The sequence below is a fragment of the Macaca mulatta genome, chromosome 2 (genome assembly GCF_049350105.2).
Source record: "Macaca mulatta isolate MMU2019108-1 chromosome 2, T2T-MMU8v2.0, whole genome shotgun sequence".
NCBI classification, from domain to species: domain Eukaryota; kingdom Metazoa; phylum Chordata; class Mammalia; order Primates; family Cercopithecidae; genus Macaca; species Macaca mulatta.
The window spans coordinates 64,561,991-64,589,896 of record NC_133407.1 but is presented as its reverse complement, the minus strand read 5'-3'; the positions used below and the strand labels follow the sequence as shown (position 1 = coordinate 64,589,896).

The following is a 27,906-nucleotide window of genomic DNA, read 5'->3' as shown; positions in this document are numbered from 1 at the left end:
GATGTGAATTCTAATTTCCTGAGTTGTTCATTAAACAAGCATTTAGTATTTTCAATATGATAGGTATTAGGAAGTCAGAAATAATTAGATGAGCTCCAGATCCTCTAAGAGTTCACCAACTTGTTCTTTGACTTACAGGTAATTATTTTAGTTTCTATCTCTAAAATAAACAACTATAACTCAATTTTCATTTATGATTTTCCCTTTAACCAATTATTAAGCAACTGTCTTGGTCCATTTTCTGTTGCTTATAATACCTGAAACTGGTACTTTATAAGGAAAAGGAACTTACTACTTACAGTGATGGAGGCTGAGAAGTGCAACATTGAAGGGCAACATCTGGTGAGGGCCTTCATGCTGATGGGGACTCTCCGCAGAGTCCTGAGGCATTGCAGAGCTTCACATGTGAGGGGGCTGAGTGTGCTAGCTCAGGTCTCTCTTCCTGTTCTTCTAAAGCTTCCCAATCTCATTCCTATGATAGTCCGTTAATTCATTAATCCATTAACTCATTAATCCATGAGTGAATTAATCCAGAGCTCTTATGGCCCAATCACCTCTTAAAAGCCCCACCTCTCAATACTGCCAAATTGGAGATTAAATTTCAACATGAGTTTTGGAGGAAAAAACGTTTAAACCACACCAACAACTGTCATTATTATAAATGTATGCTGTCTTTGAGCTATCACTAGCCATTGCTGAGGCATGAATAATTTATTATGCTCCCTTTTCTAGCTTCATTGTCAAGGAGAACACAGAGATTAAAGAACATCATTTTAAATGGTGGGATTTCAGACATCACAGAAGACCAGAGGCAATGGTCTTTCACAGCTCTGCTAAAGTATAATTTTCAGCTGTTCCTCAGATGGAATTTTGTGCACCACTAGGCATATAAGGCAGTATGTTGCACTGTACTCAGAGCCACAGGTAACAGGACATGTTATTCTGGTGCATCTATTTTACTGGAAAGTTTAAGGTGATTTATTCATTTGAAATAGTTTATATCAAAACATACAAATATATTATGCAGTAGGATGTAAAATTTACACTATTTTTTTATTTTAAGTAGGGGAATAAAAATAAATTTAGTTTTGGGGTGTTTGGGAGCATATGAAAGGGACTTGGGGAGAAGGGAGTAGGTAAACATACAAACTCTTGGATGCACTCCAGAGAAATGTTTGGGAACCCTGATGATTCATCCAGTCCAGTCTAATGCTTCATATGCCTTAGGGTGAAAAGAACAGTCCAGGACCACTCAATGAGATCCAAAACTCAGATTTTCTGGGCATTAATACATTTTTAAAATTCCTTTTCATTTTCCCTACATTTACTTTCAGTGGACTGACATGTGTTTTATAATTCTAAGCCTATTGGCCACAAGTTATAAACTCAATAGCTCTCTGAAATCAAAGAAACAGACATGATGAATAGAATGGCTGTATAGTAGCTAACACTGGTGTGTACAAGGTGACACTATTGTCAAGATGGGCACCATCATATGCAGAACATAACCAATCCCCACTCCCTGACCCACTATCCATGAATCACTGAGTCTCAACTAAAATGTCAGCAACTTTTGGTCTTTCCTCAACCCCCAACCTCAGAAGGTCTTTAAGGCACTCATAGCCCAAATTATTTGCCCTTTTGGGATGACAATGTAAATCCTCACACAAAGTGAGCCATCTCCATAGTAACCATAGATAAATCTAGACATAAGAATGGCTTGGATCTTTTAAACTGAAATGAGGAAATCTGACTCAAACTATATAACTTTTGAATGATAAAAATGATAGATTCAACAGAGTAAACATAATGTTATTCAAATCAATAGTCATTTTACTTTAATCTAGAGATTTAGCTTTGGCATTTTCACAATCTTCCTGAGAGCTTATCATGTTGTTGAACATTCTTATTTCAGATAAGACTCAAAAATGGTTTACAATGACCCACTGAGAGAGGGCAAGACATTTTTCAAATGCTGTTGATATTTTCTTATCATTATACCATGAGCTTCTACTTTTCCCATTCCCATTCCAGCTTCTCAAATTTCAGATTTGTAAATCAACTTATTTAAACTTGAATGAAAGAAGTCTTTCCAGATCTAAAGGCTTTTCAAGATATTTAACATAGAAACTGATGATAATAAAAACTTACAATGTCCACATGATGTCTTTTCCCAAGGAGGTCGTGATCACCCTGAAGGTAATACTTGCAGAGAATAACTTTATTACTCTTCAAAGATCTTGGAATATGAATGAAAGTTTTATACTTTATTTTCTTCCTTTACTGGTAAAGAAGTTGAGATCCCAGAGAATTTGAAGAATTAATTCTATAAATCAAGAGAAATCAAGAAAAGCATATAGAATTCTTATATCCAAGATATCTAATTAGTTACTATAATGGGGAATTTTTAAACTCACCCATAAATCATACTAAATATTGTTAACATTTCTTACCCTTTTTCTACCCTCCATTTTGACAGCTCCTTTAAATTTTGAAGCCTGCAAAATAAAATAAAATACTCTAATTATTGTCTTGAGGCAGACTGGAAGAAATAGGCTGTTGAACTCCCATTATTATAAATTACAGAAAGGGGGCTTTTCATTAAACAATTCACCTCGTGACTAAATCCCTTATGCTACTTATTCCCTTTATTTGTGCTATTTTTCCATTTAATGTAGTTTAGCTCTTACTTCCTATAACTTCAGTAGCTCTGGAACTCCAATTCCAGAATGAATTTAAGGACAGACATTGCTTCCTCACTCCTACAAAGCAGCTGCATATGTAAGCATTAAGTTAGACCCTGTACAAAACAAGGGATTTCTTCACTGTCAATATAAATGTGAGCTTGCTTTCCATAATTTCTTTGTAATAACAAATAATGTTATCAACTCTATACTAGCATTTAGATCACCAAAGAATTGTCACGTTTGGCCAGAATATCGGGAAAGCATCAAAGCTCCAGATGCAAGGTGAAAGACATTTTCATATGAATTTGGGCAGGAAATGAAGTACTATCAGGAGATTGCTTCTAACTAATTGCATTTTTGTGGGCCAGCTTTCATGGAGAATAGATGAGTTAGGCAGTACAAGATGTGATGATAAGGAAATATTGAGAAGTGGAGGGAACCCAAGATTTTCCACATCTTTTTATGCTGCCTTGGCAACTAACTGCTATCTCTTCGAAAGCCTAAGGGAGCTGACCCAGTTGATCGATTGTTATATTCTCTTTTATTCTCATACTCCACTTCCATTCCCTTTCTCTGGTCACTTGACGGTCACTCTAATGAATTTTAATAAGTATCTGCTTGTGCATGTTCTTACAAATGGATATTTCTATTTTGTGTGCATATATGTTTTTCACATTAATTCACACAAATTAAATAGTGTTTAGTTTTCTATTTCATTGTATTTTGTACTTTTTTCACTAAGCACTCGGATTTTAAGATCCATCCATGTTGCTATCTCTACAGGTATCTGTTGCTTCTGTAGGGGTCAAGGGAAAACTTATCTTTAACCCTCTGAAGATTCACTGAAAATCAATGGACAAAAGACAGTTTAACAGGAGAAAAGACATACAAATTTATTAATGTGCGCAAGGGAGAATCAGAGTGATTACCCCACCACACAATGGGGTACAAATGGCTAAATACTCCTTCTTCCTTCTTCCCCCTCCTAGGGGAAAAGGAGATGGGGAAATATGAATAACTTTAGTGGTGTAGTAAATTATTTTTAGAGGAATTCAATGGGCTTGAACAATATGCAACGGCTGGGACAAAGCCAACTAGGCCAGCCTGAAGAGCAGATAAGGGTTTGTGACCAAAGTCGGTCCAGGTGTATTGACAGAGTTCAGTCTCTTTCTGTATTATGAGCTCAGCTAATGAAAACTCAGGGAAGGGATCAGAGGTAAGAGGTAATTGTTTTCTTCTTTGTCAGGTCTGAAGTTGAGGATTGAGAGACAGGATTGTGGGGTGGCAGGGGTGGGGAGCTGGAGGGGGTTGGTCAGAGAGACCTTGAGGATTCTGCTTTAGTTCAGCATGTCAAAGCACTATATTTTAAGGTATTGGTTTCTCAGCCCCAACACTTCTTTTTTAGTTTTAATTTTTTAAACTTCATTTTATTTTAAGTTCCGGGATACATGTGCAGGACGTGCAGGTTTGTTACATAGGTAAATGTGTTCCATGGTGGTTTGCTGCACCTATTAACCCATCCCCTAGGTATTAAGCCCCACATGCACTAGCTATTTATCCTGAAGCTCTCCCTCCCCCAACCTCCTCCAACAGGCCCCAGTGTGTGTTGTTCCCCTCCCTGTGTCATGTGTTCTCATTGCTGAGCTCCCACTTATAAGTGAACACATGCAGTGTTTGGTTTTCTGTTCCTGCATTAGTTTGCTGAGGATAAAAGCTTCCAGCTCCGTCCATGTGCCTGCAAAGAATGTGATCTCATCCTTTTTATGGCTGCATAGTATTCCATGGTGTATTTGCACCATATTTTCTTTATGCAGTCTGTCATTGATGGGCGTTTAGGTTGATTCCATGCCTTTGCTATTGTGAATAGTGCTGCAGTGAACATATGTGTGCATATATCTTTATAAAGAATGATTTATATTCCTTTGGATATATATCCAGTAGTAAGATTGCTGAGTCAAATGGTATCTCTGCTTCTAGGTCTTTGAGGAATTGCCACAATGTCTTCCACAATGGTTGAACTAATTTACATTCCCACCAACAGTGTAAAAGCATTCCTTTTTCTCCACAGCCTCACCAGCATCTGTTGTTTCTTGACTTTTAATAATCTTCTTTCTAACTTGTATGAGATGGTATCTCATTGTGGCTTTAATCTGCATTTCTGTAATGACCAGTAATGTTTAGCTTTTCTTCATATGTTTGTTGGTCACATAAATGTCTTCTTCTTTCGAGAAGTGTCTGTTCATGTCATTTGCCCACTTTTTAATGGGGTTGTTTTAAACAAATTTCTCATAAATTTGTTTCAAGTTCCCTGTAGATTCTGGACATTTCACCTTTGTCAGATGGATAGACTGCAAAACTTTTCTCCCATTCTGTAGGTTGTCTGTTCGTTCTGATAATGGTTTCTTTTGCTGTGCAGAAGCTCTTTAGTCTAATTAAATCCGATTTGTCAATTTTTGCTTTTGTTGCAATTGCTTTTGACATTTTTGTCAATAAATCTTTTCCCGTGCCTATGTCCTGAATGGTATTGCCTAGATTTCCTTCTAGGGTTTTTATAGTTTGGGGGTTTACATTTAAATCTTTAATACATCTTGAGTTAATTTTTGTATAAGGTGTAAGGAAGGGGTCCAGCTTCAATTTTCTACATATGGCTAGCCAGTTTTCCCATCACCATTTATTAAATAGGGAATCCTTTCCCCATTGCTTGTGTTTGCCAGGTTTCTCGAAGGTCAGATGGTCGTAGGTGTGTGGACTTCTTTCTGAGATCTCTATTCTGTTCCATTGGTCTATGTGTCTGTTTTGGTACCAGTACCATGCTGTTTTTGTTACTGTAGCATTGTAATGTAGTTTGAACTCAAGTAGCAGGATGCCTCCAGCTTTGTTCTTTTTGCTTAGGATTGTCTTGGCTATATGGGTTCTTTTTAGGTTCCATATGAATTTTAAAGTAGTTTTTCTAATTCTGTGAAGAATGTCAATGGTTGTTTAATGATAATAGCATTGAATCTATAAATTACTTCGGGCAGTATGGCCATTTTCACAATATTGATTCTTCCCACGCAATTTGTTTGTGTCCTCTCCGATTTCCTTGAGCAGTAGTTCGTAGTTCTCCTCGAAGAAGTCCTTCACTTCCATTGTTAGCTGTATTCCTAGGTATTTTACACTTTTTGTAGCAATTGTAAATGCGAGTTTATTCATGATTTGGCTCTCTGCTTGTCTATTGCTGGTGTATAGAAATGCTTGTGATTTTTGCACATTAATTTTGTAACCTGAGACTTTGCTGAAATTTCTTATCACCTTAAGAAGCTTTGGGGCTGAGATGATGGGGTTTTCTAGACATAGGATTATATCATCTGCAGAGACAGTTTGACTTTCTCTCTTCCTATTTGAATATCCTTTATTTCTTTTTCTTACCTGATTTCTCTGGCCAGAACTTCAATACCATGTTGAATAAGAATGATAAGAGAGGGTATCTTTGTCTTTTGCCAGTTTTCAAGGGGAATGTTTCCACCTTTTGCCCATTCGGTATGATATTAGCTCTGGGTCTGTCATAAATGGCTCTTACTATTTTGGGGTATGTCCATCAATACCTAGCTTACTGAGACTCTTTAACGTGAAGGGATGTTGAATTTTATCAAAGGTCTTTTCTGCATCTATTGAGGCGATCATGTGGTTTTTGTCTTTAGTTCTGTTTATGTGATGAATTATGTTTATTGCTTTGCATATGTTGAACCAGCCTTACACGACAGGGATGAAGCTGACTTGCTCTGGGTGGATGAGTTTTTTGATGTGCTGCTGGATTCAGTTTGCCAGTATTTTATAGAGGATTTTTGCATCAATGTTCATCAGGGATATTGGCCTAAAGTTTTCTTTTTTTGTTGTATCTCTCTCAGGTTACAGTATCAGGATGATGATGGCCTCATAAAATGAGTTAGGGAAAAGTCCCTTCTTTTCAGTTGTTTGGTATAGTTTCAGAAAAAAATGTACCAGCTCCTCTTTGTATCTCTGGTAGATTTCAGCAATAAATCCACCTGGTCCTGAGCTTTTCTGGGTTGATATGCTATTTATTACTGCCTCAATTTCAGAACTTGTTATTGGTGTATTCAGTGATTCAATTTCTCCTGGTTCAGTCTTAGGAGTGTGTAGGTGTCCAGGAATTTATCAATTTCTTCTAGATTTTCTAGTTTATGTGCATAGAGGTGTTTACAGTATTCTCTGATGTTTGTTTGTATTTCTGTGGGTTCAGTGGTGATATCCCCTTTATCATTTTCTATTGTGTCTATTTGATTCTTCTCTCTTTTCTTCTTTATTATTCCAGCTAGTGGTCTATTTTACTAATTTTTTCAAAAAACCAGCTCCTGGATTGGTTTATTTTTTTGAAGGGTTTTTTGTGTTTCTGTCTCCTTTGGTTCAACTCCAATCTTGGTTATTTCTTGTCTTCTGCTGGCGCTGGGGTTTGTTTGCTCTTGGCTCTCCAGTTCTTTTAGTTGTGACGTTAGGGTGTTGATTTAAGATCTTTCTAGCTTTTTGATGAGGGTATTGGGCTATAAATTTCTCTCTTAACAAGCTTTAGCTGCATCCTAGAGATTCTGGTATGATGTATCTTTGTTTTCATTGGTTTCAAATAACTCTGATTTCTCCGTTAATTTCATTATTTGCCCAAGGAGTCATTCAGGAGCAAGTTGTTCAATTCCTTTGCAGTTGTGTGCTTTTGAGTGAGTTTCTTAATCTTGAATTCTAATGTGATTGTGCTGTTGTCTGAGAGACTGTTAGTTACGATTGCAGTCCTTTTGCATTCGCTGAGGAGTGTTTTACTTTCAATTGTGTGATTGATTTTAGAGTAAGTGCCATGTGGCACTGAGAAGAATTTACATTCTGTTGTTTTGGGGTAGAGAGTTCCGTAGATATCTATGAGGTCCACTTGATCCAGAGCTGAGTTTAAGTCCTGAATATCCTTGTTAATTTTCTGTCTCAATGATCTGTCTAATATTGGGAGTGGGGTGTTAAAGTCCCTCACTATTATTGTGTGGGAGTCTAAGTCTCTTTGTAGGCCTCTAGGAACTTGTTTTTTGAATCGGGTTCTCCTGTATTGAGTGCATATATGTTTAGGATAGTTAGCTCTTCTTATTGAATTGATCCCTTTACCACTATGTAATGCCCTTGTCTTTTTTGATCTTTGTTGGTTTAAAGTCTGTTTTGTCAGAAACTAGTCCCTGACTTCACTCTGTTGTGTCCCTGCAGATCATGGTGACCACTGGGGCATTAATTCTTTCCCAGGAGCACAAAACTCTTTCAGCTCCAGGAGAAAAACTGGGGGTAGGAAGGGTCATCTGTCTGGACAGAGCTTTATAACTTTAAAATACTGAGGTGTATGGTATATGGGCCTGCTTTCATACTGCTGAATCTGATCAAGCATCAACAATTTCCAAGAAACACCATATCAAAGAAATATGTTAAACCAAAAGCACAGTGATGTAATCAGCAAAATCCAGAATATGAAAAGTCTACAGGACAAATAACAAAGGAATTGCAAGATGATGGAAAAATGAGGCTGTAGAAACTATAAATTAAGAAAGATTTCAGAAATGATTCAACCAACTACATTGTGCAGCCTTTGCTTGGATTGGAGTGAGTTGATTGTAAAAATTATTCATGAAATATTTGGCATGAATTGAATACTGACTAAGGAATCATTATTAACTTTTAAACATGTGGTAATGGTATTAAAGTTATATCCCTAAAAATAATTTTTACCTTTTAGAAATACTAATGGATGACATTATATGATCTCTGAGATTTGCTTCAAAAAAAATCTAGTAGCAAGGGAGAGGAGGTGGGGACAGAGATGAAACAAGATTGGCCAGGAATTGATTTTTGATGAAGCTGGAACAAGGGATATGAGGGCTTGTGATACTATTATTTTTAGTTTTACATGCGTTCTTAAATTTCCACAATTAAAATTTTAAAAATAAAGATTAGCCGGGCACTTAAAATGTGCCAGAGTGGTCAAGATCTACCATCACTGTTTTCATGGAATTTGGCATTCTTAGTAGATAATTATTTTACACAAATATTTTAATAATTTCAACTGTACAGTCTGAGATTACATAACAGACCTGCTGATCACCTGTGAGTAAACAGAGAGGCAGCCTAGCAGCATGAAGAGCCAGGCCTGGGTGTGAATCTTGGCTCCTGCTCCTTGTTTTCTGGTTGTGAAACGTTAGGCAGGTTATTTCACAGTTCGAAGCTTTAGTTTTCTCTTCTGAAAACTAACCAAAAAAATAGCATCTATCTCGCAAGTTTGTAGTGAGGATTAAATGAGGCGATATATGTAACGTGCTTAGCACCGAGTCCAGCAGATAGCAAATGCTGAACAAAGGCTAAGTACTGTGCTAATATTAGAGGGAGGAAGAATGTGAGAGTTCGAGGAGCACTTCTCTAAGGAAATGACATTTAAGCTTAACCATTAGAAAGGAATAGTAATTATCTTAAGAAGTGGGCAAGGGAAACAGAGAGCACAGATGAGAAAGCATAACCTTTCCAGGGAGGGAGAAAAGACCCTTGTGAGAGTTAGTGAGAGGGCAAAGAGTAAAGGGGCACAAGAGGAGAGAGAGGAGCTGCTCACATCAATTCCCAGCCTTAGAAGGCCACATCAGAGATTTGAGATGTTACCACATTTCCTCACTTCTAACACACTGCCCACCACACCTCATTTCAACAGCTCTGAAATCAGGATACCTGCTATAATCAAAGATGTGACATAGCAACATTTTCTTTCCTTGTAGTTCACAAAATAAGCTGTGCCTTTCAAAAGACAGAACGCTCAGTTCTATAAAATGTGGTATTCTGACAACAATGGAAAGACAATAAATTGTGGTTGTTAGGTGGCACAGGGGCAGACTTATGTTCCTAAGAAGTTGTTCTGGCTTCATTGTAGAAGAAAGCTTGAAGGAGTACATCCGGTGATGATCTTCTTTGGAAACAACAGTTTTTCAGAAGGACATTAGATCACTCACAAAATCATTAGAAGGGTGGGAGAAGCAGGTTCAAAACTAAACTTCTAGGAAAAACATTCAAAACTATACCACAGAACTGGCCTGATAAGGAAATTGCCCCCATTGCCCCCATTGCCACCACCACACCTTCAAAGCCACTTCTGTGCCAGGAGCCTTACTTTGCAATCACTGCCACCCCTAAGAACAGGCAATCTCAGTCACCACTCTTGCTAGCAAAGTGAACTCCCCATGGATCCACCCTCCACCAGTTGCCCACTTCTGATTCAGCTGTCATGAGAGGGAGTGAATAGCTGTAAAGAAAGCTGAAGAAAGTTTTCTAAATTATGTCTTGCAAATGTAGGTCCCATAAACTAGAAAGTCTCCAAACATAGCCAGGAAGGTCAGTGAGTGCTATGCAGCCAGGAAACATGGTGGACATCCAGTAGGAAAAAGCTGTGGAAGAGGGACCCCAGACAGGTGGCTTCTGCTGCGAAATGTGACTGAGCCCTCAGCTGCCAATGACCAAGTGAGGAGGTAGGTCTTTTATAACTAAGGTGGTGGGGTGGGAAGCATTCAGGCTGATATGCTTAGGCTGTGTCCCTACTCAAAATCTCATCTTGAATTGTAATACAAATTGTAATCACCACATGTTGGGGGAGGGACCTTGTGGGAGGTAATTAGATCACGGAGGTGGTTCTTCCATGCTGTTCTCACGGTAGTGAGTAAGTTGGCACAAGATCTGATGGTTTCATAAGGGGCTTTGCCCGCTTCATTCTGCACATCTCTGTCCTGCTGCCATGTGAAGAAGGACATGTTTGCTTCCTCTTCCACCACGATTGTAAGTTTCCTGAGGCCTCCACAGCCATGTGGAACTGTGCATCAATTAAACCTCCATTCTTTATAAATTACCCAGTCTCAGGCAGTTCTTTATAGCAGCATGAGAATGGACTAATACACAGGTCCTGAGGCAGAGAAACAGAAACAGGCTCAGCAAATACTCATCTCAGTAGTTGACAGAACACAGGGAACATACATGTTTTAACCACATGTTAAAATATAAAGATCCCACAAATGTTGTGAAACCACAGTGATAAAAAAAAAATAGCTTAAAAATCAAGTCAGACTCAAAATAGAAAATACATGATAGCCCTTTGCATATATGATAGGGTGAAAAGACATACCAGTAGTCACTGACTTTGCTAACCTCATAAATCAGACCAATAACGATATCTTAGCCTCCCTCTTCTCCTTCCTTCCTCTCTTCTCTCCTTCATTCCTTCTTTCCTTCTAGCTGAATATATACACTAGACTAGAAGAAAAAATGGGTAGTTTGTGCAAATAAACACAATTCTATAGATATTTGAGCAGCTTAATTTTTTTTTGAGACAAAAGTTTTTCACACATTAAATAGGGACATTATTCATATCACAACATTTATATATCAAGACAGTGCATTAGGAAAAGCAATTCTGAATCCAGAATGAGTTTTAATTTAAACATCACCTTACCAGCTGGGTGACTTTGAGCAAATCATTAAACCTTGCAGAACCTCACTGCCAGTTTTCTCACTTGTCAGACTGTAATAAAACTACTCTGTTTGTTTTGCTGTGAAAATCAGCACAAATGTTTGTTTGAAAAGTACTGGGAACATGATATGGTTCTCAGTTCACAGAAGTTACATTTGATTATAGCCACCATTATTTCTATAATATCTATAAAGATTTAATTTCTTTGAGCAAAAACAGACTAATTCCCGATTTAAAATTTTTCACGTTTTGCCATTTTATTAAAGATTTTGTTACATTAATTTTTATGGCAAATTTCTTCCTTTAACCTCAGGTGACAGCCATAGAAATAGCAAAAAAGTTTAAAGTTCAACCCTAAAGTTTTTTTGATCATAAAATTGCCTTTGACTATTAAATTTTACCTAATTCTTGCACGCACTTTCAGACTGAATATTTTCTCTGTACATATGTATTTATTCAGAGGCAGAAACATGTATCAGTTGGCATATGTAAAATCCATCAGCTCTTGCAAGTTTAGTCATATGAATGGAAGGGAGGAATATTTCTCATCAGCTCCACCTGTCTTGCCTTCTCTCCTGGACCAATGGAAGAAGTGTCCCTTTTCCAATGGACTCTCTTCCCTGGCATGGAGTCCTGCTCTCCTCCCCACTTTGCCTCCTAAAGGACTACATTCTAGCAATTCTCCCCTCTCTTTCCTACATCTTCAGTTTCTTCTGCACTACCAGATTATTTCCTTGAGCATAAAATATGCCTTACTGTCATCTATTTTTCAAGAAGACAACTCTCCCTTGATCCTATAACCCTATTCAGTTTCCTTCATCTCCCCTTTACAGCAAAATTCTAAGGAATTGACTAATCTTCAACTTCCATTCTCTTTCCAACCCACTCTGCTCCTCTCTCATCCCCACCATACCTATGAATCTACTCTTACCAATCGCCTTGGCCACACTAAACCCAGCAGTCAGTGCTTTGTCCTCATCTAACCTGACCTCTCACACCATTTTGACTCAGCTGCCCACACTCATCTGCCCAAATCACCTTTTTCTCTTAGCACCTATGACTTTTCACTCCTAGTTTTCCATTTCCAGCTCACTTTTTTTTCTTCTATGTTCAGTTGCTAATGATAGCAGCCCAGAGCTAAGTCTTTAGCCCTCTTCACATTTCCAACTTCCCCACTCCCATTCACACTCCACCCCATCACAGCGCTCATCTCACTCATGATTTTAAATGCTTCTATTCACGATGACAACCATATTTATTTCTCCAGCTCTGATTTATCTCCTGAGCTCTGACCTCATAAATATAATTATTGAACCAACATCCACATTTCAATGTTATGGTTAACATGTCCAAAAAGGAAGCCCAAATTTTTCCTTAGTCATCTCCAGCTCTTGATGATGTACATGGGGGAAAAAAGGATCTAAGGATATTAGTTGTTTTGCAAAAGTCCCTTTAAAAATGTTTAGATTCTATAGATTATTCAACAAACATTCTATTAGAGACACTGAGCTGAGTATCAAAAAAGTATGAGATGGAACCTCCACCATCAAGAAGCTCTAGATAGTATAAAGCCATAGCTTTGACATCTGTTACTTACCAATTGTCTAAACTTGGCAACTTCTTACCTTCAGTTTCCTCATCTTTAACGCAAGGACAATAAAAATAATAATCATACTTTCCTCATATGGTTGCTATGAGACATAAATAAAATGTCTTATATATAGATGATTCCTGTGCCTGGCACATAAAAAGCACTCAATAAATGTTAACTTTTAAGCGAGTAGCTAAAATTGTATGCTCCATTGTCACCTGAAATTAACTGTCCTTTTTATGCCTGGAAGGGGAGACAGACCTACAGTATAAATAAATATTGAATTTATGCAATACTTATGAGTGATACATAAAATAAATTCCAAAAAAAAGTTCTCCAACAAAAAGTCCAAACCAAGCAATTGCCACATAAATGTCAACTGTATGAGATGCAGTTTTCTGTATCCTCTGCCTACTCCTTTTAACTTGTTTCATCTTTGCCTATTGTCATCTCTTTCCTCTCAAGTTTCTTAAAAGAGAGCACCCAACATTCAGAGGCACATTCATTCTTTCCTCCTACAAGTGAACGATCTGATACACTAAAAAGCTGAGCCAGCAAAGTTGCGGTGTTTCAATGCCAATTATGAAAATCCATAAATAAAGCACATCATTCAGTTTCCTGCATGAATACTTTTCAACCACTCTGATGTCCTGACTGTTAGGATTGTTTTTCCTCTCTAAGGACAACCATTAAGTATTTACAAGTATGTCCTTTTCTTGGGAAACATTAAAGGCAAATGATATGAAGCAAAGCTGTTTTTCAGTGCAGCAAATACTCCTTGAATCATTTTATACCAGCTTTTTTCAATATTGGTTGAAAAAGCTCAGTGAAGTCTTTAAGTCTTTGAAATTTCCTTTAGAAGTTTTTATGAACCAAGCTAATCATCCAACTCCAGGTTCTTCTAAGACTCCTGCCAATTTTTGTTATGACAAGCGTTTAATGTATTCTGCTAAGTCACTCACATATCAATCTTCTCATAAACTATAAGGTTTTCTTGGACAGCATACTTTCTTTCAAATTACATAAAATACACATAAACACTATTCTTCTTTTTAAGGAAAATTTTTGTAACTATATAAATTATGAGAAAACTGAACACATCAAATTTCATATCAAGTCCTGAGATATGTGACAAAAAGTGCTATTTAGGGATTACAGATGGAGAAACTGTGACCCAGAGGCATCGTTAAATCCACAACAGTGCAAAAATGGGGTTTCTTTTAAGACCATTTTTTCTTTTGGCTCTCCTAGAGACCTTACTTAACCACGCAGCCTAATCAGTATACTGAACAAGGAGTAACCTTCTAAATATGTTTGACTTTTTCCTGAGAAGGAAGAGAGTATCTTCAAAGGACTTATTTACCTACATTCATTTTTCCAGCTGTCTTAAAGTAAATGCATTACTCTTTACCCCCCCCCTTGCTTTACTTTTATGAGAACTTTACTGACGAACTTTTCTGCTTTTATTCAGATTCTATAAATAATGAACTGTCTTCAGAGATAAAGGGAAGAATTAGTTCTTCCATACAATGAAAATCTTGCAGCGAGATCCACATCATATTGTAATGCTCCCTTAAGTCCAACTTTGATTGAGCACAGAAAGGACAGGTTGTGTCAGGAACTTCCTTGCTGAGACTTGACAGGGAAACATCTCTTGTACAGATGGAGAAACAGACTCAGAGAAGTTGAGTTACCCAACCTCACAAAACTAATGGGTAGTAAAGCTGGGATTTAAGACAGGCTTGTCTTACTCCATGTCTATCTTATTTTCCCTTTGCCACTATGAAAGACAAAGCCCCTCTCGTAGAATATATTCAGACATTCTATAGCCTAACCCAAGGTCATCCAGACCCTCTGAATGTTCAACTTTTGAGCTAGCCTCAGAAGTCTATTCACTCCACCTGAGAAACTAAGGCTTTGGCAAGGGTTAGCTCAGGTTAAGATTACATTCCTAAATTTTGATATGCTAGGTCTTTCTGCATCAAAGATAAGATGGATCAGATCAAATCCTGGTGTCAGACAGGGCAGAACTCCTGATCAGGGCCCAAAGCAACCTGGGCTCAGAAAATGGGAAGTATAGGAACCAGATGATCTGAACCAGAAAACCAGGTTCTCCTAAGAGTTCCTCATTTACCAACAGTGGGACCTTGAGTTGTCTCAATTCTCTGAGTCCCAGCTTCCTAATCTAGAGAATGAGATAGTAGAATCTTCTGACCATCCAACATTACAATAATGATCAAAAGAAGTGACAGAAATGTTCCAGATGTCTCTCAATAGGAAAATGGATAAACAAACTGTGGTATATCCATACAATGGAATATTAGTCACTGACAACAATAAACAAACTATTGATACATACAACAATACAGAATACAGTCGAATCTCAAAAGCATTATGGTAAGGAAAAAAGTGCAGACAAAAGACTGCAGGATTCCATTTATGTGAAGTTCTATAGCAAGAAAAGCTAACCAAAGGTAATAGTAATCAGAATAGCGGTTGCATGGGAGCAGAGAAAGAATTGACCGAGAAGGGACATGAGGATACTTTCTAGAGTGATGGAAATATTCTGTATGTTATAGAAGTGTATGCATCTGTCAGGACTGGGACTGAGGGAATGCACAATTTAGATCTACACATTTCACCATATGTAAATTGTACCGCAATAAAAAAGATAATACAAGTTTAAAACTTTCATAAGTAGAAGAGCTCTGTACAAACATTAAATGCCAGAGTTGCTCACTGAAATACCATTAGTCCTTTTTATATCACTGCTTGGTCGGACAACCTTATATGAGTGACTTGCAGTGACTCAAAAAAATGCACTTAATTGAAGTTGCTTTCTTTTATGATCCAAAGTTTATGGTTAGATCTGACTTAGGGATTCTGAGAAAAGCAAGGAACATACAAATAAAGCAATACTAAGTTTAGAAATAATGACTCATATTCTAATAGCAAAGTGGCATATGGGCCATTCTACAGCATATACTCACTTCCTCTAAATCAGACTCCCTAGATTTCCATAAAAAAGAGAAGTTGCTATTTAAAATTTAGTTCAAGAAAAGCAAGTTGCAACAAAAAGTATAATAGCCATTCGTATTGAGTATACCAACCTCTTCCAAATGTTCTTGTTTCTGCTCACAACAGCCTATAAGGCAGTGTTATCTCCATTTTGAAGATAAGAAAACTAAAACTCAGGAACAGCTAAGTTACCTGCCATATGACACATAACAAATTTTCAAACCTGTATCTGTCTGTCTTCATAGCTTTATTCTATCCTGACAGATTTTTTATATAGTACACAATAAATACATGTTTTCCAATCTTGATAATTGTTTTAATTAGTTATCTTCACAGTTGTAGGCAATTTTATCTCATTACACAATAGTCACTCATAGTAATATCTAACATTTATTGAGTCCTGATCAAGAGTCAGACACTTAACATGCAATAACTCACTAAATGCTTAAAACAGTTAAGAAGTTCTCATTATCGCTAGCCTGATTTGACAAATGAAGAAACTGACCAAGAGATGTAAAGGAAGTTTCCCAAGGTCATGCATGTCGCTTAGGAGAGCCAAGATCTGTGCCCAGGGAATCTGGATTCAAGACATGTGACCATGACAGCCATTCCACTGTGCTTTCTCAATGCCAGTGAATGGTTCGTTTACTTCAGATAAACCCACACTGCAAAGCATTATACAATAAAACTAAAATTTTATTTCATATAAGAGTAAAAACATTTTCAAATTTCCTAGGAAAGGTCTGCAACCAGAGGCTATTCCTAGATTATAAAATAATGCACTTTTCTTACTTCTAACTCATAAGAGATCACCAGTATACCTAGGTAGATGCAAAGACAAGCAAAATGTAGAAATTTTTATTAACAATTATCCTAAAAATGTCACAAGGTCAGGACACAATGCCATGATGATGGATCTTCTCTAAAATGTCATTCATATAGTCCAGTGGTTTACCCCAACACCCCCAAAGACTGTGTCAGAGTTCCAGAGTAATGGCTGCTGTGCAATAATGGAAGTAGAAGGAGGAGCAGAGTGGAGGAAAGAGACTGTGAGTTTGGGAAAATAAAAAATCCAGGTGTTGCTGAAACTCCCCATCCTCTTCTTACTTCCTAGAAAATTACCGATTTTAGGCTCATGTTTCTATCACAGGGGTCTTAAACTTCAGCATGCATCAGAACCACCTGGAACAGGAGGAGTTCCATCAGGTTCCCAGGTGAAGTTAGTGCTGCTAGCCTGGAGCCCACATGTTGGGAACCACTCCTCCATAATATTAATCCTTACCAAGTCTCTGCTTAAATATCTCCAGTCACAAGGGACACTGAATTGAAATTAACACTGCCCACTTAACAAAACAGGAAATTACCATTTCATTCACTGACGATGAAGAAATGCTGCCAAATGTTAAGTAAACACGCACATACACACACACACACACACACACTTTTTAATAATACGTTCTAAACATGTTTACTTTTGAAATAAAAACAACAAAAGTGCTACAAGCATAAAAACGTTAAAGGCAGACTCTTTTCATATAACTACTAGAAAGGCCAATTCAAAACTGTACATGTACAATGTTTATGCCTCATCAGAAGAAAACCCCTGCAGACCCAGAAGCTAATGTACAGGTTCTGCACAAATGTTGACAGCCTGAGTCTCAGTGGAGCTCATTTAGCTTAACAAGTCTCTAGTTACAGTTCACAGTCAGAAGCAAAGATCAATAAAAGCTCCATAATGTTTTTCCATTAGTCTCCAGGCTTTCTTTGCACAAAATGATACAGGATGAACAAGGGTCAATAGTGTGGTAGACATAACCCATGCCTGCCTGCTCATTAGAGCTCACTACAGTTACCAAGGCAGGCAGCACTTTTTGGGGGGGTTCTATGTTTTTCTGAGGTTGTTTTAAGAGAGATTTTTTCCTCCCTTGGTTTGTTACCAACCCCTTGATATGAAAGAGTCCTTTAAAACTTCTTGGCTTAACTTCCTGTCAGCATATTTTGCAAGAACCTTTCCTATGAAGTTCTTAGAAGATGTAAATATGGCAATCATCCAGATAGAGATGAAGACAAACTTTCAAGACTTCTCTCTGACAGAGTAACATTATCTGGCTCCCTGGCCTATTCCTCATGTGACATGACCATTGTTTCAAATGAACCCTCTAAAACAAAGGAATCTAAAACAGCTTTGAAGGGAGCCAAGACTGCTCAAATAATTAGTTTACCACCACAAAAATAAAAGCTCCATGAAGAGAGGAAGTCAGCCTGTGTTTGCCACCACTGTATGCCATAGCCAGCGCAGCTGGACATAAGGGCTCAATAAATGTGCCTGGATAAATTAGTCAATAAGTGAGACTCAATTTGTAGCTATAATACCATTTTTGTAACTTTCCAGAATTACTCTAAATAATATTTTCTATTGCTGAGCATCCCATGAGGCTGCAAAGACACAAGTTTTGGCTTCAGATCATAAGCAACTGTGAGTCGTACCTAAAATACTTGACAGTGATACCAAGGGAACACTTCAAAATAGCAGAAAAAACTAAAAGTATGTTAAGCCATAGATGCAAATATGATATATTAATTGTTAGTGTTGTGAAATTCTTTGAATTTTTACTTTTAGTTGAAGCCTAACAAAGCTCTCTCTATATACAAACATGAAATTTACTCAGAAAGCAAATTGGAACCTTAGCTAACTCATTTAATCTTGGATTGTAACTTTACTAGTTAAAATCTTTCATTATCAACTTCACTGTTAAAGAAGAAAACTAATAACCACTGAGCACATGTTATGTGCAAGGCAATTGAAAATGCTCCTTTGCAAGCATCAATCTTATTTATCACATTTAAGAGGCACTATATCCAGGTAGCCTAGATATCTAGATCTCTATTGAAATCAAGAGGAAGCCAATCTGGTAATTTGTGTATTAAATTTAAATTAAACAATGTAACAGCTATAAAGTTAAGAGAAATCTCTGACACCTAACACAAGCCTTCATACATGTGTTAAGTGACTAAAATTGGAGAAAATAAACATTGACTTCAGTAGATAGGAGTGGGAGGGGTATTTCCGCGTCTAGTCAGGAATACTGTTTGATGTAACTGAAGAGTGACATTTCAAAGGACATTGAGTATTTCCTCATGGACAAAAGTCAATCAAAAGGACTGCAAGTGACTTTTTGGTAGGTTACAGGGAGGGTAAGGATGGTCATGCCACTCTTTGCAGAAGGTCAGGAAGTCTAAACCCTCCCCCAAAGTACAAAGAGGGCTCAAATAAGAGTGTAATGCTTACCAGAATGGTTGAAAAGCAGAGTAGCACGTGAGCTCATCTGCCACTAAATACTCACTGCCATCTCTTATTCTCTAGTCTGTCTCTCTCCCTAGCTAAGCAACTTCTTATTCCTCTTTTTGTTCTGAAGGAGAAAGATCTGTTTTCATCTCTTCTGGTCTTTTGATGTCCCATATTCTTCTTTCTTCTTCCTTTTCCTTCCTCTTTCTCCCTCCTAGTGACCATAATGAAGAATACAAGGCCTCAATTTTATATAGTTCTTGATTAGAAAATTCAATAGTTCTCTCTCAAGAATTTCTTAGCTTTTGTATATGCTTCAGTCTGGCTTAAAAGTTCCAAATGTTATAATAAATAAAATTGTCTTGAAATCTGCTATGTGCAGTAAATCTTTCTCTAGGCCTTCCTGAAAGATCACAGTAAGATAGACTCATGAAAAGCATGCATTTCACAGACCTGTGAAAGGAGCACACACTGCAAGAGGGATGTATCCAGGAATGCATGGCCACTTGTAAAGCCAATCACTGAATTTAAAAAAGACACTATAAAAGAAAAATCTCTAGAAAATTTGGTGCAGATAAAATATACTACCATTGAGCAGTAACGTGACTCTTTCCTCAGGCTGATATATTGTTTCAGCATAAAGAACAAAAACATAAGGAAGAAAAAGCATTTTTAAATAAAAAAATTTGTCTTAATATAGAACATTTTTCGAAGGTAAACAGAAATTTCATCCAGAGTAATCATTTTGTTTCAGCTACTGATCTATCTGTTAATTGCTCCTTCTGTTGTTAATATTGATTTCAGAATCAGAAAGAGGGCTTACCATTTCTTCATTCGTTTATCCCTCAAATGCCTGTGGGGAAACAGAAAACCAAATATCACATGTTCTCATTTATAAGTGAGAGCTAAATCTTGGGTTCACATGGACATAAAGATGGGAACAACAGACACTGGAGACTCCAAAAGGAGAGAGGAAGGGGGACAAGGGCTGACAAACTGCCTGTTGGGTACCATGTTCACTATGTAGGTGAACATGGTACCCAATAGAAGCCCAAATCTGAACACCACACAATATACCCTTGTAGCAAATCTGAATATATAACCCCGGAATCTAAAAAAAAAAGAAATTAAAATAAATAAATAATTAAAATGATAAGTCATTTTTTAAATGCCTGTGGGGAATAGGGGCTGATGGGGGAGAAGGAAAGGATAGTATCTGCTTGTCCCTGCACCTTCTAAACTGAAAGACAGCCAAATGTCTCAAAAGAAAGGACTTAAATGTTGATGTACTGCTGACTGAAACTACTTGCCCTGCTTATAACCGTCAGAGAACAGAAGCTGTGCTCCAAGGTTCCTTCCAGCTTCAGGGTCACTATCAGATCCTGCTATGGTTCCAAATTCACAATTTAGTTAATTGATCCTCAAAATTAAGTCCTTTATTGCTAAATCCCATAAGAGCAACTCCGGCTCTGTTCTTCTGAAACTTTAAATAGTCTTAGTCCTCAGAAGGACTTAAACTCATGTTGTCATTCTTACAGCCTACAAAGACCTCTCAAAGATACTTCTCAGCATGCCTTCCACTAAATTGTGTTGCATCCAAACAGCCACTGCGGAAAAATAGCTTTCACCTTGAAAATTGAAAGCCACAACCTTGGAATTGATCAGATATTATTTGCTAATGGTTTGAGGAAAATGCCTACGTAACTTATTCCTCAAAATTGCATCTCAATTTTCTTAACAACAGCAGTGATCTAATTCCTTTCAAGAAGCTATGTGCCTACTTGAAACTAAGATTAAAAATTAAACCCTTCCAATTTTTATTTAATTTTCTCCTGAATTAAATTTGGATACTTACTATGGAAATACAGTTTCATGACAAAAGCCTTCCTTTCTACTATCTGCTACCTCTCAGAAACTTTTAAATAGAAATGTGAAATCACTCTATTTCCTCCAAATTAACTGAATTATCAATGTTAACGGGAGACAGGAATAAGGTGAAATAAAGCTCAAGTAATTAAACTATTTTATTGTAAATATTTGTTACCTCCTAGCTAATTTTTACTAGAGGTGCTGGCAAATTCAAAACACATGAAAAATTAGTTTCAGATTACTTCTTATTCACTAGCTAGGTGACTTCCTAACCAATCAACTTGCTCATTCTCACATCAAATTCAGAATTCAAGCTTGTGTCTCAGCAAAATTACAAATTTAACGGACCTCTACAACGCTTTAAATATAGTGGAACCACAAATGTTACATCCATGTGTGCCAAGAATTTATTTCAAGGGCTTCATCACTTAATGATGATGTCATTGGTTTGACTCTCAGACAACCGATAGGATAGTAAATATGTAGTTAACATTAGTTCAACTCACACCTCATCTGAAAGATCTTTTGTTTCACTCCCATTTTAGAAGTTCTCTGCCCCTCTACCTATATTTCCTACAGGTTTTAACCTGGCTCCCATAAGGAGCACGTCTGGGGGTATTGAGTTATTTCTTTTTTAACCATTTATAATAGAATATGTTATGGGTCTTGAGTCTAGGCAGCCATCATCATTTGCCCAGTTCAGATCTAAAACGTTTCAGTCAACCACAGCAGCTCCTGCAGGCACAATGTCTGATACCCTTGATAATAAGCATCTCTCTTCTTGCACCTCCTGTTTTCAGCATCAAGAAATTCTCAATAGGCCTCATTTTCTCCTGTGAATGAGAGTTGCATAATCAGTAACATCTAGCCAGTATAGCACCCACCTCTTGGTCCATTTGGTTGCCTCACTTTGACAATGCCTTTCTGCTTTATAAGTGTTCTCAGTAAATGCTAGTTACCCTTACCCTCCACTCCTTTCAATCATGGTAATTTAACACCAGTTTCACCCCCTCAGGAGTTTCTCTATTAAGCACCTTGTCAGATGTTTAACTGGATGCTCAATCTAAATCCTGAAGCACAGACCACATCCTAGGAAGTGTTATCTCATTAAAGAGATCCCTACCTTTGAAGCACAAGTGGAAAAGGGAGTTTAGAAAGTTTGCTACATCTTTAGCTTCATCTTTGGGAGTCTGACCTTAACTTTCACTAAGTCAAGATTCTGGTATATTCATGTCAATGCCATTGATATGTGGCATGGAGATAATTCTTAAGTCTCCTTTTCAAACACTTAGCTAATTTAGAAGTTAAAGGAAAAAAGTACATTTCCTAACTGAAAGCCTTTGTTCAGCCATAAAAAAGGTGGATGATATGACAATATACATTTTTATATGATCCAATAAAAATCACTTAGTTCCACCCCCTTTTTTTCTCTGTATCTTTGTCATGTCTTTCTTGGCTTAAAGGCTTTTAGAATTAATGCATCACTGGGAGAATGTTGAATTGTGGTCAAATTTTATATTTGACATTGACTGCATATCTTTGGCTATGTCAGTTAACCTTCTTGGCTTTAATATATTATCCATAAGTTACCATTCTTATTAAATGGCATTAATATATGTTGTTTTCTTAATGGAATGCTGTAATAAAGAGGAGATGATACTGTCAACTTTCTGTAGACATGAAAGATATTTTTTGAACTCACCTTGATAAGTACAAAGATTGCCAACCACAATTCAAGACACTAATGCCGATACTAAGCTTGGTACAATGGATGCAGGGTTGACCAAGACGTACTTCCTGGACACCACTAAGCTTCATTTACATTTGGGGTTTTAAAAAACTTTTAACAAAAGAAGTGCAAGACTTGTACACAGAAAACTACAAAATACTATTGAAAAAGATAATAAAGAAGATCTAAATAAATGGAAAGGCCTCCCATGTTCATGGATCAGAACATGTAATATTAAGGTGGCATAATCCTCAAATTAATCTATAAGTTAAATCTGTATTAAAGGATAGTAATACCTATCAAAATTCCTGCTACCTTTTTCACAGAAACTGACAAGATGATCCTAAAATTTATATGAAAATGCAAAAAAAAATAACAGCCAAAACAAGATTTAAAAAGAAGAACAAAATGGAGGATCAACACTACCAAATTTCAAAACTTATTAGAGTAAAGCTATAGTAATCAAAACAGTGTGGTACTGGAATAAGGCTAGATAGATCGATAGATCGATACATCAATGAAATAGAATTCAGTACCCAGAAATAATTCCCTACATTTATGGTCGATTGATTTTGGTAAGGGTACTAAGACAATTCAATGGAGAAAGAACAGTGTTTTCTACAAACAGTGTTGGAACAGTTTGATATCCTCATGCAAAAGAATGAATTTGAATACCTACCTGACACCATGCACAAGACAACTGAAAACGGATCACACATCTAAATGTAAGAGCTAAAACTCTAAAATTCCTAGATGGAAACTAGAGGAAAATCTCTATAACTTGGGGTTAGGTGATAGTGTCTTACATAAACACCAAATCCATAACAGACCAAAGAAAAAAAGAGATAAGTTAGACTTCATCAAAATTAACAACTTGTGTGTTTCAAAGGACACCATCAAGAAAGTGAAGACAGACCATAAGATGGGAGAAACTCTTTGCAAATCATATATCTGACAAGGGACTTGTACCCAGAGTATATTTTAAAAACTCTTACAAACCTAGGTAATACCATTCAGGACATAGGCATGGGCAAGGACTTCATGTCTAAAACACCAAAAGCAATGGCAACAAAAGCCAAAATTGACAAATGGGATCTAATTAAACTAAAGAGCTTCTGCACAGCAAAAGAAACTACCATCAGAGTGAACAGGCAACCTATAGAATGGGAGAAAATTTTTGCAATCTACTCATCTGACAAAGGCCTTATATCCAGAACCTACAAAGAACTCAAACAAATTTACAAGAAAAAAACAACCCCATCAAAAAGTGGGCAAAGGATATGAACAGACATTTCTCAAAAGACAACATTTATGCAGCCAGCAGACACATGAAAAAATGCTCATCATCACTGGCCATCAGAGAAATGCAAATCAAAACCACAATGAGATACCATCTCACACCAGTTAGAATGGCGATCATTAAAAAGTCAGGAAACAACAGGTGCTGGAGAGGATGTGGAGAAATAGGAACACTTTTACACTGTTGGTGGGATTGTAAACTAGTTCAACCATTATGGAAAACAGTATGGCGATTCCTCAAGGATCTAGAAGTACCATACGACCCAGCCATCCCATTACTGGGTATATACCCAAAGGATTATAAATCATGCTGCTACAAAGACACATGCACACAAATGTTTATTTCGGCACTATTCACAATAGCAAAGACTTGGAATCAACCCAAATGTCCATCAGTGACAGACTGGATTAAGAAAATGTGGCACATATACACCATGGAATACTATACAGCCATAAAAAAGGATGAGTTCATGTCCTTTGTAGGGACATGGATGCAGCTGGAAACCATTATTCTCAGCAAACTATCGCAAGAACAGAAAACCAAACACTGCATGTTCTCACTCATAGGTGGGAACTGAACAATGAGATCACTTGGACTCGGGAAGGCGAACATCACATACCGGGGCCTACCATGGGGTAGGAGGAGGGGGAGGGATTGCATTGGGAGTTATACCTGATGTAAATGACGAGTTGATGGGTGCTGACGAGTTGATGGGTGCAGCACACCAACATGGCACAAGTATACATATGTAACAAACCTGCACGTTATGCACATGTACCCTAGAACTTAAAGTATAATAACAACAACAAAAAAAAAACTCTTACAACTCAACATAAAAAGACAAATATTCCAATTTAAAAATGGGTAAATAATTTGAATAGGCATTTCTCCAAAGATGTATAAATGACCTATAAACACATGGAAAGATGCTAAATATAATTATTAATTAGAAAAGTATAAATGAAAACCACAATGAGATACCACTTCACATCCATCAGAATGGCTAAAATCACAAACAATAACAAGCATTGGTCAGGATGTGAAGAAGTGGGAACCTCATACATTATGGGTAGGAATGTAAAATGGAGCAACCACCTTGAAAAATAACTTGGCAGTACCTCAAAGTTAACACAGAGTTATTATATGACCCAGCCATTCCATTATCATTTCTCATATACCTAAGAGAAATGAAAACATACGTCCACACAAACTGTTCTTAGCCAGATTACTCATAATCACCCCAAAGGGAAAACAGCCCAAATGTCCATCAACTGATGAAATGGATAAACAAAATGTAGGTTAGCCACACAATAGAATACGATTCAGCAATAAAAAGGAATGAAGTACTAATACATGTTACAACATGAATGAACAGAGTAGGGATTGGATCCACTCACCTCCCAACTCCAAGCATGAAGGTATAAATGTTTCCACTTCTTATTCTTCATTCTGTAAATATTTTTTGACCACCCACTATGTGCCAGGTGCCCTCCTCAACAGTGAGCAGAAAATATTATGCTAAGTAAAATAAAACAGTCATAAAAGGCGACATATTGTATGATTCCATTTATATAATATGTCCAGAATAGACAAATATGTAGAGACAGCAAATAGATTAATGGCTGCCTAGGATTGACAGTGGGGGTGGAGGAATGAGAAGTGACTGCTAACAAGTATGGGGCTTCTTTTTCAGGTCAAGAAAATGTTGTAGACTTAGATAGTGATGATGGTTGTGCAACTCTGTGAATGTACTTAAACCCAGTGAATTCTGTGGTATATGAATTATGTCTCAGTAACGCTATTTTTAAAACACCTGGTAGAAGAGTATGACAACTATTTACAAAATAAAAAAGCTGGCGATTAATATAAACTTTGAGTTGCTAGTTGTGGTGAGATTCTATTTTAAATTACATAGATGATGGCATGTTGTGAGCTCCCTGGTTTTTAAAAGTCTAGTCCAGCTGGGAAAAACTTCTTAGGTTATTATTATGTGGCTTGTGAGATGCTTCTCTAACCTCCCCAATGCCTCCCACCAAGTCATCATATAAATTTAACGTACACATCACTAGATGAGATGAAGACTGGGACAGAATTATCCATGAAAGACCATGGTTTTACTTCCAGTTGCCACTCTGTTTCCATGGGCTTCTTTTCCTGTTGTTAAATCTTGACATCTGAATTGTCTTGTTACCTTGTTTTCTTACTTCTTACTTTCATTCCAGATTTGCTCTTTTCAGCCCTAATAGCAACCCTGACCTGAAAGTTTAATTTGACAGGAATTAAAATAATACCTTCACAACGAATGCCAAATTCTCCACCACAAAATGTCACTACACTAGAGTTGCTATGAATTTTCATAATATATAAGAGAGAAAGATGTTTTGCTGGAGGTGAGTGACAACTCACCCAGTGGAAATATAAAATGATGGGGTGGCTTCCTCTCCATCTCATTACACAGCTATTCATCATAGCTGAAGAGTCTTACTCCAAGTGATTCAAGATAAGAAAACTAGTTAGGGAAGATGGTTGCTAAATCAAAAGCCTTCGATGAAGCAATAAATCTCTCAGCAAGGACAGGCAAAGTAAGTTTGTTCTGGGCAGAGACATGGTCACATGTCAAAAGCAAAGTAAGATGGTTGGATCATCAAAAATGTGGCTCAATCTGTAATTCAAATATAGAGAGTTCTGTCATTATCATTAATCTCTCTCTTTTTCATAAATTGGGATGTTTTTTCTTTTTAAACTAATCTCTACTTTGAAAACCTTAAGTTCTTTTTTAACAACCACTGTTTTAGTAAAAGTCTTTTAATGAGATGGGGGAAATGCAGTGTTCTCCTCTGACTATGTGATGTTGAAGTAAATGTATTTTCGGTTGGTCTGAAACATTAGGGTAAATAAATGGATTTCCATGAAAAATAGCTCATAGAAAATACAATTGCAGACTGGGCCCAGTGACTCATGCTGGTAATCCCAATACTTTGGGAGGTCAGAGGCAGGTAGATTACATGAGGTCAGGAGTTTGAGACAAGCCTTCCAACATGATGAAACCCTGTCTCTACTAAAAATACAAAAATTAGGTGGGTGTATTGGTGCACACCTGTAATCCCAGTTACTTGGGAGGCTGAGGCACGAGAATCACTTGAACCCAGGAGGCAGAAGTTGCAGTGAGCTGAGATTGTGCCACTGACTCTAGCCTGGGAGACAGAACAAGACTCCGTCTCAAACACACACACACACACACACACACACACACACACACACACGTCATAGCCACTTGTCACAAAAGGGGAGGTAGGAAAGACAAAAGAAAGAGAGAAGGGGAAAAAGGGAGTGACAGAGTGAAGGGGAGAGGGAAGGAAGAAGATGCTGATTGCATTCCTGAAAAACTACTTTAAAACTATTTATTATATAAATAAAACATATTTAAAAGTAAAGAGATGCATTAAGCATTTCCTTGGGGTCAGATACTGCCCTAAGTGCTTTACAGATGTTATTATCTGAAACTCTCAAAACAATAGTAGTGAACACTTACAGGGCATTTACTCAACGCCAGCTACTCTTCTAAATGCCTTTGGTATATGAACTACAATAATTCAACACTGGTTTTATCCTTCGCGGAAGATAAAGAAACTGAGGCTGAGGAGAGTTTAAGTAAGTTGTCCTCATTCATACAGCTAAGTGATAAAGCTAGGATTTAAATCTGGTAGGTCTGGCTCCAACATCTATTCTTTTAACTAGCACAGCACAACTATCTTCTCTGAGAAAAATATCAGGAGAAGTGATGCATGAGCAGTCATGGAGAAATCATTTAAAGTGAGTTAACAGAGTAAAGGGTAAAAAAAAAACAGCAAAAAAAAAAAAAAATCAGGCTTTGGTATCCAACTCGTAAAGTTGTATCACTTTAGAAGGGT

At 37.2% G+C, this 27,906-nt stretch overlaps 1 long non-coding RNA gene across 1 annotated transcript in view; it reads right to left on the bottom strand.

The window, feature by feature from the left end:
• Window positions 1-297: 297 nt before the first annotated feature.
• Window positions 298-27,906, bottom strand: part of LOC114676292 (uncharacterized) — a 40,111-nt gene continuing 12,502 nt past the window's right edge. The window contains exons 2-5 of the long non-coding RNA XR_013413626.1: window positions 19,921-19,950; window positions 2,454-2,498; window positions 2,152-2,326; window positions 298-472 (exon numbers count right to left, since the gene is read on the bottom strand). This is a non-coding gene — a long non-coding RNA (uncharacterized LOC114676292). The remainder of the gene's footprint in view (window positions 473-2,151; window positions 2,327-2,453; window positions 2,499-19,920; window positions 19,951-27,906) is intronic.